The sequence below is a fragment of the Spinacia oleracea genome, chromosome 5 (assembly GCF_020520425.1).
Source record: "Spinacia oleracea cultivar Varoflay chromosome 5, BTI_SOV_V1, whole genome shotgun sequence".
In the NCBI taxonomy this organism is placed as follows: domain Eukaryota; kingdom Viridiplantae; phylum Streptophyta; class Magnoliopsida; order Caryophyllales; family Amaranthaceae; genus Spinacia; species Spinacia oleracea.
The window spans coordinates 122,574,572-122,587,475 of record NC_079491.1 but is presented as its reverse complement, the minus strand read 5'-3'; positions in this window follow the sequence as shown (position 1 = coordinate 122,587,475).

Here is a 12,904-nt window from a genome sequence, read left to right as displayed (position 1 = left end):
CGTCTCTGTCTGGCTCGACGACGTCAATAGCATGGACATATGCTGCTTCTTGACGTGTTTAAATTGTAAGTGGAATTTCGGCCTTGTCATTTGGAATGTTGATCATTGAGGCCAGCTTTGCCAGTGCATCGGCAAATTGATTCTCCTCTCTCGGGAGGTATGTATAGTGAAGCTCTTCTACCTGCTCAGACAACTTCTCAAGATAGGACTGGTATGGGGCTAAGCTCTCGCTCCTAACTTTTCATTTGCCGAAAATTTGATTGATGATAAGGGAGGAATCCCAGTAGACTCGAAGTTTCTGGACACCCAATGCTAAGGTGGCTTCCAGGCCCATAATGCATGCTTCATATTCTACCGCATTGTTTGTGACGTTGAATTGCAGTTTTGCTGATATAAGAATGTGGGTGTCGTCCAGGGCTACACCACATCCGTTCTGATTTGAAGCACCGTCAAAACGCATCGACCAACTGTCGTCACTTGGCATTAAGATTTTCTCGTCGGGTAAGTCGTAATCCTCCTCCTCTGCCTCGATGGGACAGTCGGCTAGGAAGTCTGAGACTGCTGAACCCTTGATAGACTTTTGAGGCATGTATTTGAGATCGAATTCTGCTAGCATGACCAACCATCTGGACAACCGTCCGTTGAGAGATGGTTTTTCAAATAGGTACTTGAGAGGATCTACTTTGCTAATTACGTGCACTGTATGGGAGAGCATGTAGTGCCGTAGTTTCTTTGTGGCCCAAACCAAGGCAATGCTGAGTTTCTCGAGCTGAGTGTATCTGGTCTCGTACTCGATTAACGTTTTGCTTATGTAGTATACGACATTCGCATTGCCTTCAATCTCCTGGGCGAGCATGGCCCCTACTGCTGAATCTGTTGTTGTAAGGTAGAGCCTGAGGGGAATCCCTGGCATGGCTGGCTTTAGAACTGGCGGGTTGGAGAGGTAACTTTTGATAATCTAGAACGCATGTTGACAGTCCACATCCCAGACTTTGGGCTCACTTTTGCGGAGCTTTCGAAATACCGGTTCATAGATCATAGTGAGCTTCGAAATGAACCTACTGATGTATTGCAGTTTGCCGAGAAACCCCCGAATTTCCTTTTCATTCGTTGGTGGCTTCATCTCTAGAATTTCTTTGATTTTAGAAGGATCAGCCTCGATGCCCCGAGAGCTGATAACATATCCGAGTAACTTGCCTGAGGTTACCCCGAACGCGCATTTTTGAGGATTGAGCCTCATATTGTACTGCATGAGCCTGTTGAAGAATTTTCGGAGTACCGAGGTATGCTCATGTCGCTCTTTGGACTTGAAAATCATGTCGTCAACATATACCTCAATTTCCCTATGAATCATATCGATCATGATGCCTGTGGCTGTTCTTTGATACGTAGCCCCCGCGTTCTTCAGTCCGAACGGCATAACTGTATAGCAATATGTACCCCACTGAGTGATGAAGGTTGTTTTCTCCATGTCCTCCTCTGCCATGGGAATCTGATTGTAGCCTGCATACTCGTCCATAAAAGAGAGTAAGGCATGATTTGCGGTGTTGTCGACCAAGATGTCGATGTGAGGCAATGGAAAACCGTCTTTAGGGCTGGCCCTATTAAGATCTTTGTAGTCCACACACATTCGTACTTTGCCGTCTTTCTTTGGAACTGGGACGACATTTGCAATCCATTCTAGATATTTGGCTTCTCGAATAAACCCGACCTCTAGCTGCTTAGACTTTTTCTTGAATTTTGAGGGAAACGTCCAGTTTCATGCGACGGAGTTTCTACTTGATGGGTTTTGAACTTGAAATGAGGGGAATTGTATGTTGACCGATGCTTGGATCAACCCCTGGCATATCATGATAGGACCATGCGAAAACGTCTATGTACTCTGAAAGTAGCTTGATGAGATCATCCCGCTCTGCTTGAGATAGAGTCAGACCAATCTGAACTAGTTTTGAATCACTGCTGTTAGAAAGGTTAACTTTTTCTGTTTCCTCAATTATGGGCGTCCTGTTTTCATGATTTTCAATAGCTTTTAGTATTTCAAGGTCAGTTTCTTGTGAAGCAAAGTCGCCAGAATTGTAGGGGGGTATTTTTTTGCTCGAATTGCTTTTTTCCCTACAAGGGGCGGTTTTTAGAAACCTTTGAATTTTTGGATCTTGAAGGAGTCGCCACCAAACATTATTTTAGGGACCCGTTTGGAAAGACCAAGAGTGACTCGATTTGGATAAGGCTTTGAATCTTCGAAACGGATGGGTGAGATCCGGGCACGGGAACGAGATGCTTATTCCGCGAGCTTTAGAAATTATTCAAGTACGTGGCACAACATTTTCGAAAAATACCCTAGTTTAATTTAGACTATGTGGGTTTGAATTTAGAGCAAATTGAATTTCTACTTTGTATTGTGGTCACTTTGCTTTAAAGTTAATTTAAGGGAACCTAAGATCGGTTTGTCCAAGAAATTATCTTTGTTAAGCGTGATGTAACCTTGCATTTTGTTGTATTTAGCATGTGCGGTGATGAAAGCAATAAAGCAAATAAAGCAACAACACAATAGTAAATAAGTGTGGAATTAGTAAATACAAGACCCCCTAGAGATGGACTAGGGAGTAGGTCCACATTGCCTAGAAGGACTAGGAAAGTAAAGTTGCATAATTGAAAGTGCGGAATTGAAATACGTAATTGAAAGTGCATAATTGAAATGCGTTATTGAAAGTGCGGAATTGAAAGGTGCATAATTGAAATTGCAATATTGAATTTTGAACTTGGGCACATGAAATCCGAACGCCAAACGGCTACTTAAAAATAAGTGCGTTCGACACGAATTCAAAGCCAAAAATCTCAACTTGGGAGTAGTTGCTCACCCCAAAGTATCCTAGATTTTGCATATGGAACTTGAACTTGAAATCTTGAAACTTGAAATATTGAACTTGAAATACTTGAACTTGAACTTGAAATATTGAACTTGAACTTGAAATATTGAAATTAAGAGACTTGAATCTCAAAGATCGGGCCTTTTAATGTTGAAAAGGCTAGATCTTTGATGTGCTCTTACTTTGAAAGAATCCTAGTTTAGGGAAGTAGTCATGAGCAACCCTAAACATTGTTGGATTTTGAAATTTGAAAACTTGAACTTGTATATTGAAAAATGGAGTCTTGAATCTCAAAGACTAAACCTTTAAAAGTTAGAAAGGCATCATCTTTGATTACTCCATGTTTGAAAATCATTCTAGTTCAAAGAAGTGATTACAAACAACTTTGAACATCCTTGAATCTTGAAAGTTTGCATTTTTGTATTTTGAAAAGTTTGGATTTTGAAGAAATGTATGATTGTTGCAAGTTACATTTTTAAGAGTAAAAATGCCAACTTACTAATCATTTTGAAATAGAAAATCAAAGCAACATTGAATAGATTAGGGTTGGGACTCAAAATTACCTAGTTAGCTTTAGACAAGCTTTCCAATTAGAACTCCCAATTGCTTAAAGCTTCAAGATTGTATGGTGTTTTTGAAGGATTTTGTATTGATTTTTGTATTGAATTTTGAGGTGCAATTTTTGTATTACGACGTTGTATGTCGATTTTGCCTCTCTAAAACTGCTCAGAATTAGGGGTATTTATAGGGGAGTTTGCTGCTAAATGCCAGCCATTGCCAGCGCAGTGCGCAGCTGGCAGCGCCCAGCGTTGGTGACGTGGCGTGGATGCTGCCAAAAAGGACGGAAAGATGATGTCCTTGCTTTTGGATTGTATTGTTGTACCATTGTACGACTAGTACGACCTTGGCACGTAGTGATTGCTTGGGGATTAAGGCTTAGCTTTCGTCTAAAAACAAGTCGTTTCGGGTTTTTGAATTCGGTTTTACGGGACGAGGCCCGGCTTGCTCGGTTTTGTGGGTCGGCGCCCGAATTTGACTTGCCTTATATGATTTTGAGTGGAAAAGGCCTTGCAAAACCAATGGGATAGTCCATTGGGTGAGATTGTACTTGGATTTTGAACTTGGATTTTGAACTTGAATTTTGAAATTTGTATTTTGTACCGAGTTCCGGAAGGGGAACGACCTCGGGGATTGGATTTTGGCTCTTGGATTTTGGACATGCTTCTAGCAATTGGAATTTCCGCACGGAGTTTCTCCAACTACCTAACAAGGATAATGGTATCGTCATCATCCCAATGGGAAGACACAAATTAGGTGTCTACAGCGGGGCTACATGCACAGATCAGCAGGACTTGACGCCAAACTTGGTCCCACGTGTTGTAGGGAAATGCAGCGAAGCAGCTTTTGCATGAGGTATTGAGCCCTAGGAGGAACATTCTCACCATTTTTCCTTCAGGCATCTCAGGCTTGATTGTACGAGCAGAGATCCTCCACCTGTGATAGTACCCTTGGATGCATTCATTTTTCTCCTAGAGCAAGGCCGGCTTTTGCTTGATAGAAGTGTCATGGAAGCTTGAACCTTTGAGGGTGAGACAGGTAGGGCCATCCAACAGCTCCTCGAACCAAGGTTCTCCAAATAGCAGATCGAAGTTGGCATGCACATCGATGACTAGAAATTCAGCACTGTTGTAGTAGGTGTCGAAGGAAAAGACCAAATCGAGGACCCCCAGGATTTTGTATGTAACGCCCTGGATCTTGACGGTCTGCTGGGTAGTTAGCATGAGATCATAATCGGAGAAGCCTAAAGCCTTCAGGGTGGCAAGGGGACAGATGTTTTCTTGAATGTCGGTGGTTACCCTAGGCTTGGGGATCACCCAGTTTTGAACATTTGGAATGAGATGGAAGAAACTTGAAACCATTAGCTCATAACCTGGCTTGTATATTGTAGAGATTAGATTGCATGGAAATTCCTCTCCTTCATCTTCACAATCATAGGAGATGGCTTGCACCAAGGGAGTTTGCTTGGCTCCTGGAGGTAGGGGCAAGGTCTTGTTGTCGACCATGTTCTGGATCAAATGCTTAAGCTTGTAGCAATCTTCAATGTCATGGCCCTTCCCCTGATGGTATTTGCAATGTGTTGTGGGATCCCAGCTCTTGGATCTTTTGTCGATTGGAGGATCGGGTGTAGGACCGATTGGGGTGATGACTTTCTTTTCGACCAGTCTGTCAAATGCTTCACTGTAAGACATTCCGAGGTTAGTAAAGACCCTTTGTGGTCTGCCTTGAAAGTTGCGCCGATTGGTGCTATTCTTGAAATTGTTTGGCTTTGGACCTTGAGGAGCTTCTAGGGCTTTGACTTCGTGGACCTTGTGGGTTGCTTCAGCTTTCTCACCCTTCCACTTTTCAGCTTCTGGAGTTGGTGCTAATGGTGCTTTCATCAGATCGTCCTCTATATCGACTCCGATGTCGTAGGTTCTCTTGAAGCTTTCCAAGCCTAAGTAATTCATGTGAGTATTGTATTTCGGAAGAAGTCCAGCAATAAAGATCTTGACCAATTCTCTCTCTGAGGGTCGGGTCACCATTTGGGATGCCATTTCTCTCCACCGGTTTAGGTAATTAGTGAAACCCTCTTGAGGCCCTTGCCTGAGAACCTCTAGCTCCCTTAGAGTAGTTTGAAGTTGAATATTGGGTTGATACTTCTCTTTGAATGCTCGAGCGACTACTTCCCATGTACTGGTTTGATGCTCTTTGAGTGAGTAATACCACTTCTGGCAGACAGGTTCTAGGGACATAGGGAATACCACATGGTATAGCTCGAGTTTGACCCCCTTAATGGCCATTGTAGCTCTGAAGTTCTTGAGATGATACTTGGGATTGTCAGTCGACTTGAATTTTGCAATGTCATTGGCTGAGAATTTGTCTGGAAGGTTTGCCTTTCCCTTGAGGTTGTCCTCAATTGAGGTATCGAAATAGTTCTCTTGATTCGTAACCTTGTAAACCAGGCTTTCGATCTTCTTGGTCAGGTCATCAGTGGGTGCGGCCTGCTCCACAACACCTAAGCGGTTTCTCACATTCTCCAGGTTGGTATTGAGGTTGGCTACGGCGGCCATGAGCTGAGTGATTTGATCGACAGTGGCCATTTGAATTGATTCTTGAAAGGGACTTGAAGCTTGATTTGTAGAAGGTGAGTTGACTGCTTGCTCGATACCGGCTATAAAGGAAGCTAGGGCTGATGGAGTTCTCCTCAACCTTTCTCCTCTTCGGCGAACCCATAGGATCTTTGGACTCCTAGTTAGGACACACCACATGACTTTAGAATTTGGACTTCCCGACTCATGATATGCAATGAATGAGACCTTGACTTGACTCTAAGTGACACTCCGAAGATTCGGGATTTTGGATTTTGTACTTGTATTCGGGATTTGCAACCCGTTGGAAATGTTTGAGAGGAGCTTCATTCTTTTGTGGAGACTTCCTCCTTGTACTAGAACTTGGAATATTGAACTCGGACTATTTCAGGGGGATTTCAACCCTTTGAGAATTTGGAAATTGGACTTGTATTATTTCAAGGGATTTTCAACCCATTGGAAATATTTTAGGAGATTGGATATTGTATTATTTCAGGGGAGTTTCAACCCGTCAATATTTTAGGGGAATTTCAACCCATTGGATTTCGAAGTATTTTAGGGGAATTTCAACCCGATTGAAAGGGAATTGATTTTGTATTATTTCAAGGGAATTTCAACCCGTCAATATTTTAGGGGAATTTCAACCCATTCCATCTTGGAATATTTTAGGGGAATTTCAACCCGGAGTAGAATTTGGACTATTTTAGGGGAATTTCAACCCGTTGGGTTTCGAAGTATTTTAGGGGAGTTTCAACCCATAGGTAGAATTTGGAATTTGAATTTGTATTATTTCAGGGGATTTTCAACCCGTTGGACAATTGGACTTGTACTATTTCAGGGGATTTTCAACCCATTGGAAGTGTTTTCAAATTTGGATTTGTATTATTTCAAGGGATTTTCAACCCATTGGAAGTATTTTGAATTTTGTATTTGGTGGCAATGGAAGACAAGGATTTTTTGTAGCTTGAAGATGAATTTGAATTTGAATTTGACTCGGAGTTTGAACTTGAAAAGGAAAAGAAGCATTTTTTGTATAGAGTATGAGGCTTTGAGTTTTGAAAATCCCGGCATTATGCCGCCATGGATTTGAGACATTAAATTTGGAATTTTGAAAGTCCGGCATCATGCCGTCGTGGACTTGGAATTTTGAAGTGTTTGGTCATGGAATTTTGAATTTGAAATTGAATGAGGAAAATCCGGCACTACGCCATCATGGATTTTGGAATTGAAAAGTTTCGAATACGGGATTTTGATATTTGGAAGATTGAACTTAGAATTTTGAACTTGAGGTTTGAAATATGGAATGGAAAAGTCGGCATTATGCCGGCATGGATTTGGAACTTGAAATGTTGAGTATAGGACTTGAAGTTTGAAAGATTGAACTTAGGAATTTGGTCTTGAAGTTTGAGTTGAAAAGTTGGACGCCAGCATGAGTTTGGACATTTGAATTTGATGTTTGAGATTGGAATTGGCTACTTGAATTTGAGATTCGAAAGATGGAATTTGAAGATTTGAATGCTTGAACTAGAAAATCCGGCATGACGCCGTTGGACTTGAATTTTGAATTTGAAACTTGAAATTTGGACTAGAAAATCCGGCATAATGACGTCGTTGGATTGAATTTTGAATTTGAAACTCGAAATTTGGACTAGAAAATCCGGCATTATGACGCCGTTGGATTGAATTTTGAATATGAAACTCGAAAATTGGACTAGAAAATCCGGCATTATGACGCCGTTGGACTCGAACTTTGAATTTGAAACTCGAAATTTGGACTAGAAAATCCGGCATTATGACGCCGTTGGATTGAATTTTGAATTTGAAACTCGAGATTTGGACTAGAAAATCCGGCATTATGACGCCGTTGGATTGAATTTGAATTTGGTATTTGTGCGTGAGGCGTGTTTGAGGGTTTTGAATCAAATGGAGTGGCACTCTTAAAAGACCTTAAATCGGCGATTTTAGATGCATGAGGCTTGAATGATTCTCCTAGGGGTTGGCTTCCTAGTTGGAGGCTAATGGGTTTTGGAAAAGCTAGAACTCGAGGTTAGCCATTCACGCGTGCAAAGACGCCCACACAATGCACAAGTAGCACGTTGTCACACTAACATGGATATGAATGCGACATGCAAAGTTCTCAACCTAAGGTCGGTCTAAGTTTTGTATGATGCAAATGGTCGGCTTTGGGTGTCAAAAGGTACTCGACTAAGAGGCGGATCCGGCGACAACTTGCACATCCACCTAAGGGACGTGTGTGTCGGCAGACGACCTCCATACTTGACATCGGGAATGTCAAGCAAATGCCAAGTTTTGGTAGGCGCGGAAATGGTCACACACTTTGGTCGGGAACCGTATGGAGAGTCACCATTTCGTTGCCCCCGGGGCTAGCCCGAATGTAGAACACATCCGTTTAGGCAAGGTAGAAATTCGTTTTGCACAAATATGGTTTTCGAAAAATGCATGAAATGCCTAGAAATTGAAAATTGAAATCGCACTTGAATGTTGTATTTGAAAAGCTCGTTTTTCGACATTCGTTCTCAAGGTTTGGGAGCGTCCTTCAAAGTTCAGAGACAGACTGACTCCCACTTGAAAACTTGAGCAAACGTGGGCAGCAAGCCACTGTGAGCCACTGTGCCGGATGCAGGCAGTGGCGTTTGGTGCAGGGGCCTGCGCCTGGCGCCAGTGCTGGCATCCAGAACTTAAGCAGATCAGTGGCTTGATGCTCAAGGTCTGCTCGTATTTTCGAAGTTGAAATCAGAAAGTCCCCAGCAGAGTCGCCAGAATTGTAGGGGGTATTTTTTCGTTGCTTGCCTTTTTTTCCCCTACAGGGGCGGTTGTTTTAGAAACCTTTCGTATCTTTGTACTTTGAAGGAGTCGCCACCAAAAATTATTTAGGGTCTCGTTTGGAAAGACCGAAAAGATGACTCTATTAGGATAAGACATTGAATCTTAGAAACGGATGGGTGAGATCCGGGTAAGGGAACGAGATGCTTATTCCGCGAGCTTTAAAAATGATTCAAATGCGTGGCACAACATTTTCGAAAATACCCTAGTTTAGATTATGTGGGTTTGAATTTAGAACAAATCGAATGTCTAGCTTGTATTGTGGTCACTTTGCTTTAAAGTTAATTTAAGGGAACCTAAGATCGGTTTGTCCAAGAAATTATCTTTGTTAAGCGTGGCGTAACCTTGTATTTTGTTGTATTTAGCATGTTAGGTGATGAAAGCAATAAGCAAGTAAAGCAACATCACAATGCAAAATAGGTGCGGAATTAGTAAAGTACAAGACCACCTAGAAATGGACTAGGAGGTAGAACCACATTGCCTAGAAGGACTAGGCAAGTAAAGTTGCGGAATTGAAATTGCATAATTGAAAGTGCGAAATTGAAATTGCATAATTGAAAGTGCGGAATTGAAATTGCATAATTGAAAGTGCGGAATTGAACTTGCATAATTGAAAGTGCGGTATTGAACTTGAATCTTAGCACATGAGATCCGAACGCCAAGCGACTCCTTAAAAATAAGTGCGCCCGACACGGATTCAAAGCAAAAATCTCTACTTTAGGTCAAGTTGCTCGACCTAAAGTATCTTAGATTTTGAACATAGAACTTGAACTTGAAAAGTTTGAATCTTGATATATTGGACTTGAAATATTGAACTTGAAATGTTGAACTTGAACTTGAAATATTGAACTTGAACTTGAAATATTGAATTTAAGAGTCTTGAATCTCAAATATTGGACCTTTTAATGTTGAAAAGGCTTGATCTTTGATGAGCTCTTATTTTGAAATCATCCTAGTTTAAGGAAGTGATTGCAAGCAACCCTAAACATTATTGGGTCTTGAAACTTGAACTTGAAATTTGAAAAGTGGAGTCTAGAATCTCAAAGATTAAACCTTTAAACATTAGAAAGGCATCATCTTTTATTACTCCATGTTTTGAAGGTGATTCTAGTTCAAAGAAGTGATTACAAACAACTTTGAACATCATTGAATCTTGAAATTTTGCATTTTTGTATCACCAAAAGTTTGGATTTTGTAAGAAATGTGTGATTGTTGTAAGTGACACTTACTAATCATTTTTGAAAGAGAAAATCAAAGAAACATGATTGATTAGGGTTGGGATTCGGAATTACCTAGTTAGGTTTAGGCAAGAATTCCTTTTAGAGCTCCCAATTGCTTAGAACTTGAAAATTGTATGTGATTTTGGAGGATTTTTGTATTTTTGATTTGAGTGGCAATTTTTGTATTACGACGTTGTGTTTTGATTTTTGCCTCCTCATAATGCTCAGAATTAGAGGTTTAAATAGGAGAAGCTGCTGCTAAACGCCAGCTCACGCCAGCGTCCAGCGCAGCTGGCAGCGCCAGGCGCTGCTGACGTGGCGTAGAAGCTGCCAAACAAGGACGAAAGATGTCGTCCTTGTTTTGGCTTGTAATGGTGTACCTTCGTACAAATTGTACGAAGTTGGCACGTAGTGTTTGCTTGATGATTAAGGAAGTTTGCGACTAAAAACTAGCCGTTTTCGGGTTTTTGAATTCGGTTTTACGAGACGAGGCCCGGCTCGCTCGGTTTTTTGGGTCGGCGCCCGAATTTGGATTGCTTAGTGTCATTTCGACTGGAAAAGACATTGTAAAACCAATGGGATAGTCCATTGGGTGAGATTGTACTTGGATTTTGAAATTGATTTTTGGAATTTGTATTTTGTACCGAGTTCCGGAATGGGAACGGCCTCGGGGATTGGATTTTGGCTCTTGGATTTTGAAAATGTTCTTAGCAATGGGGATTTCCGCACGGAGTTGCTCCAACCGCCTAATAAGGATAATGGTATCTTCATCATCCCAATGGGGATACACAAATTAGGTGTCTACACCACGGCAACTAAAAACGCTTCGTCCCGTAACTGGCTTATGTGCGGCAACCACTGAGCAGGCACATGAAAAGTCTTGTCTGCAGTAAGTTGGTAGGTGTTGGTCTTAAACATAATCTTTATATGATCCCACTATGCGGCCGTCAGGGGTGGGGGGGCCTCGTCATGATCCATATAATTGGTCGTGGGGCTCCAGCGGCTCATTCTATAATACATATCTTGGTCATTAGTATGAAAGACGACCCATCTCTTTCTCCACTTGTGCCATTTGGAGAGTTTGCCCACCATCGTTTGGCAGGTGCCCCGACTGCTCAGATTAAACCACCCCTCGGCGGCGTTGGGAGAACGGGAAATGGAAACAAGATGAAGGAATGCGTTGAAAGACGGCTGCACGTTGTTCAGCGCGCATTTGGCGATGTAGACAAATACGTCCGCCCAGGAATTTGGGGTTAATTGGGCCACCCCAATCTTAAAACCGTCCAGAACCTCCACAACAAAAGGATGCGGAGGAAATCTCATGCCAAGCTTAATGGCAGCGGCATATACGGGAAATTCCCCATCGGCCAACAAGCTGACCGTCGCCTCCAAACTGGCCGGCACCCTCATCTGGTACCCTTCCCCTACACAAAGGCTGTCTCTCATATCAGCCCCATTCTTGTCCAGCCATTTCATCCATCCCTGGTCTGGATGAGTCTCTGAAGGATTAAGATGAGCCTCTTCCCGACCCCTTGGCCTAGCCGGCGCTTGAGTCACCGCCTGCTCTTCAACAACCAAAGGCACCAAAGCCACAGCCGGCCCCTTATTTGCCTGACCTACCAAGAGAGACTCGTCCATGGCCGTACGTTCCGACGAGCGTTCCGTCTACTCCTCCTCAAGCTCAGCATACTCGTCTATCTCTTGAAAGAGATCGGCATATTCTTCATCTACTGTTGGGCCAGTAGAAGAGTATCTTTCTGTAGGAGGTGCTGATGCTCCATCTCGCAAATGCAAGCGAGTTGGATCTGCCGTTTGCTTAGTTCTTTCCATGCCTTCTGCATAGTGGATAGAGGACGGCTTAGGGGGGACCAACAATGAAGAAAAGAAGTGATCGGGTATATGCCCGGCCAATGGATGGGCGGCGCAACGCTTCGTAACCCTAACAAGCACTCATCTAATGCCAGACTGCCGCCCATTACCCAAACTTAAATGGACCAGCAAAAATAAAGCATAAAAACATATAAAAGAATCAAAAGACTAACCTCAAAAGATCTAGAAACAGAAATAGATTGAATGTGGTGAAGAACAGGTTGAGTCTTTCCAAGAACACGTTGAGTTTCATGAAGAACAGGATGAAATCACACAGCGGCCGGAAATCGCCTACTGGTGGTGGTTCTTCGCCGGAAATCGCCTATTTAGAGCTCTGTAAAAATGAAATGAAAGTAATCGAAAAATGAAAAAATTACCCCATATATATATAAGGGCAAAAGTGAGATTGGTGACACTTGTCACCATCTCACAAAAATCCCCCAAGTGTCATCTGAACATCAAGAGTCAAGAAGGGATGTCTGAAAGATTGTTTCCAGAAATACCCTCCTTGAGGGGCAAATGTTATAGGCAAAATTACCGTGCCAGCTTGTACTAATGAGGAGATGACATGTGGCACAATTTATGCCTTATATGCAGTCTTAAGCCCAAGAAAAGAGAGACCACGTGTCCCAATCATTGGCCTACACGTGGGTGAAAACCTCCGTATTCGTATCTGTATAAGTATGGTATGCTTTGTGGATACCTTCTGCTGGCACAACGGCCCAAAAAGCCCATTTATGTCCCAAAATCAAATGACTGCAAAAGGAAAATGACACTTGTCCTCTTTTCCCAACTCAGCCAATCATATGGAGGAATTCTAGGTCATTTCATGTAAACCTAGTACTATATAAAGCCCCAAATCCCAAGGACAAGGACATTCAATACACAACAACTACAAATATTTTATGCTCTGCCTTCTCTCTAAATTCTCTCTCTAAAAACTCATACTTACTTAGGTATCGAAGGGAATATTCCG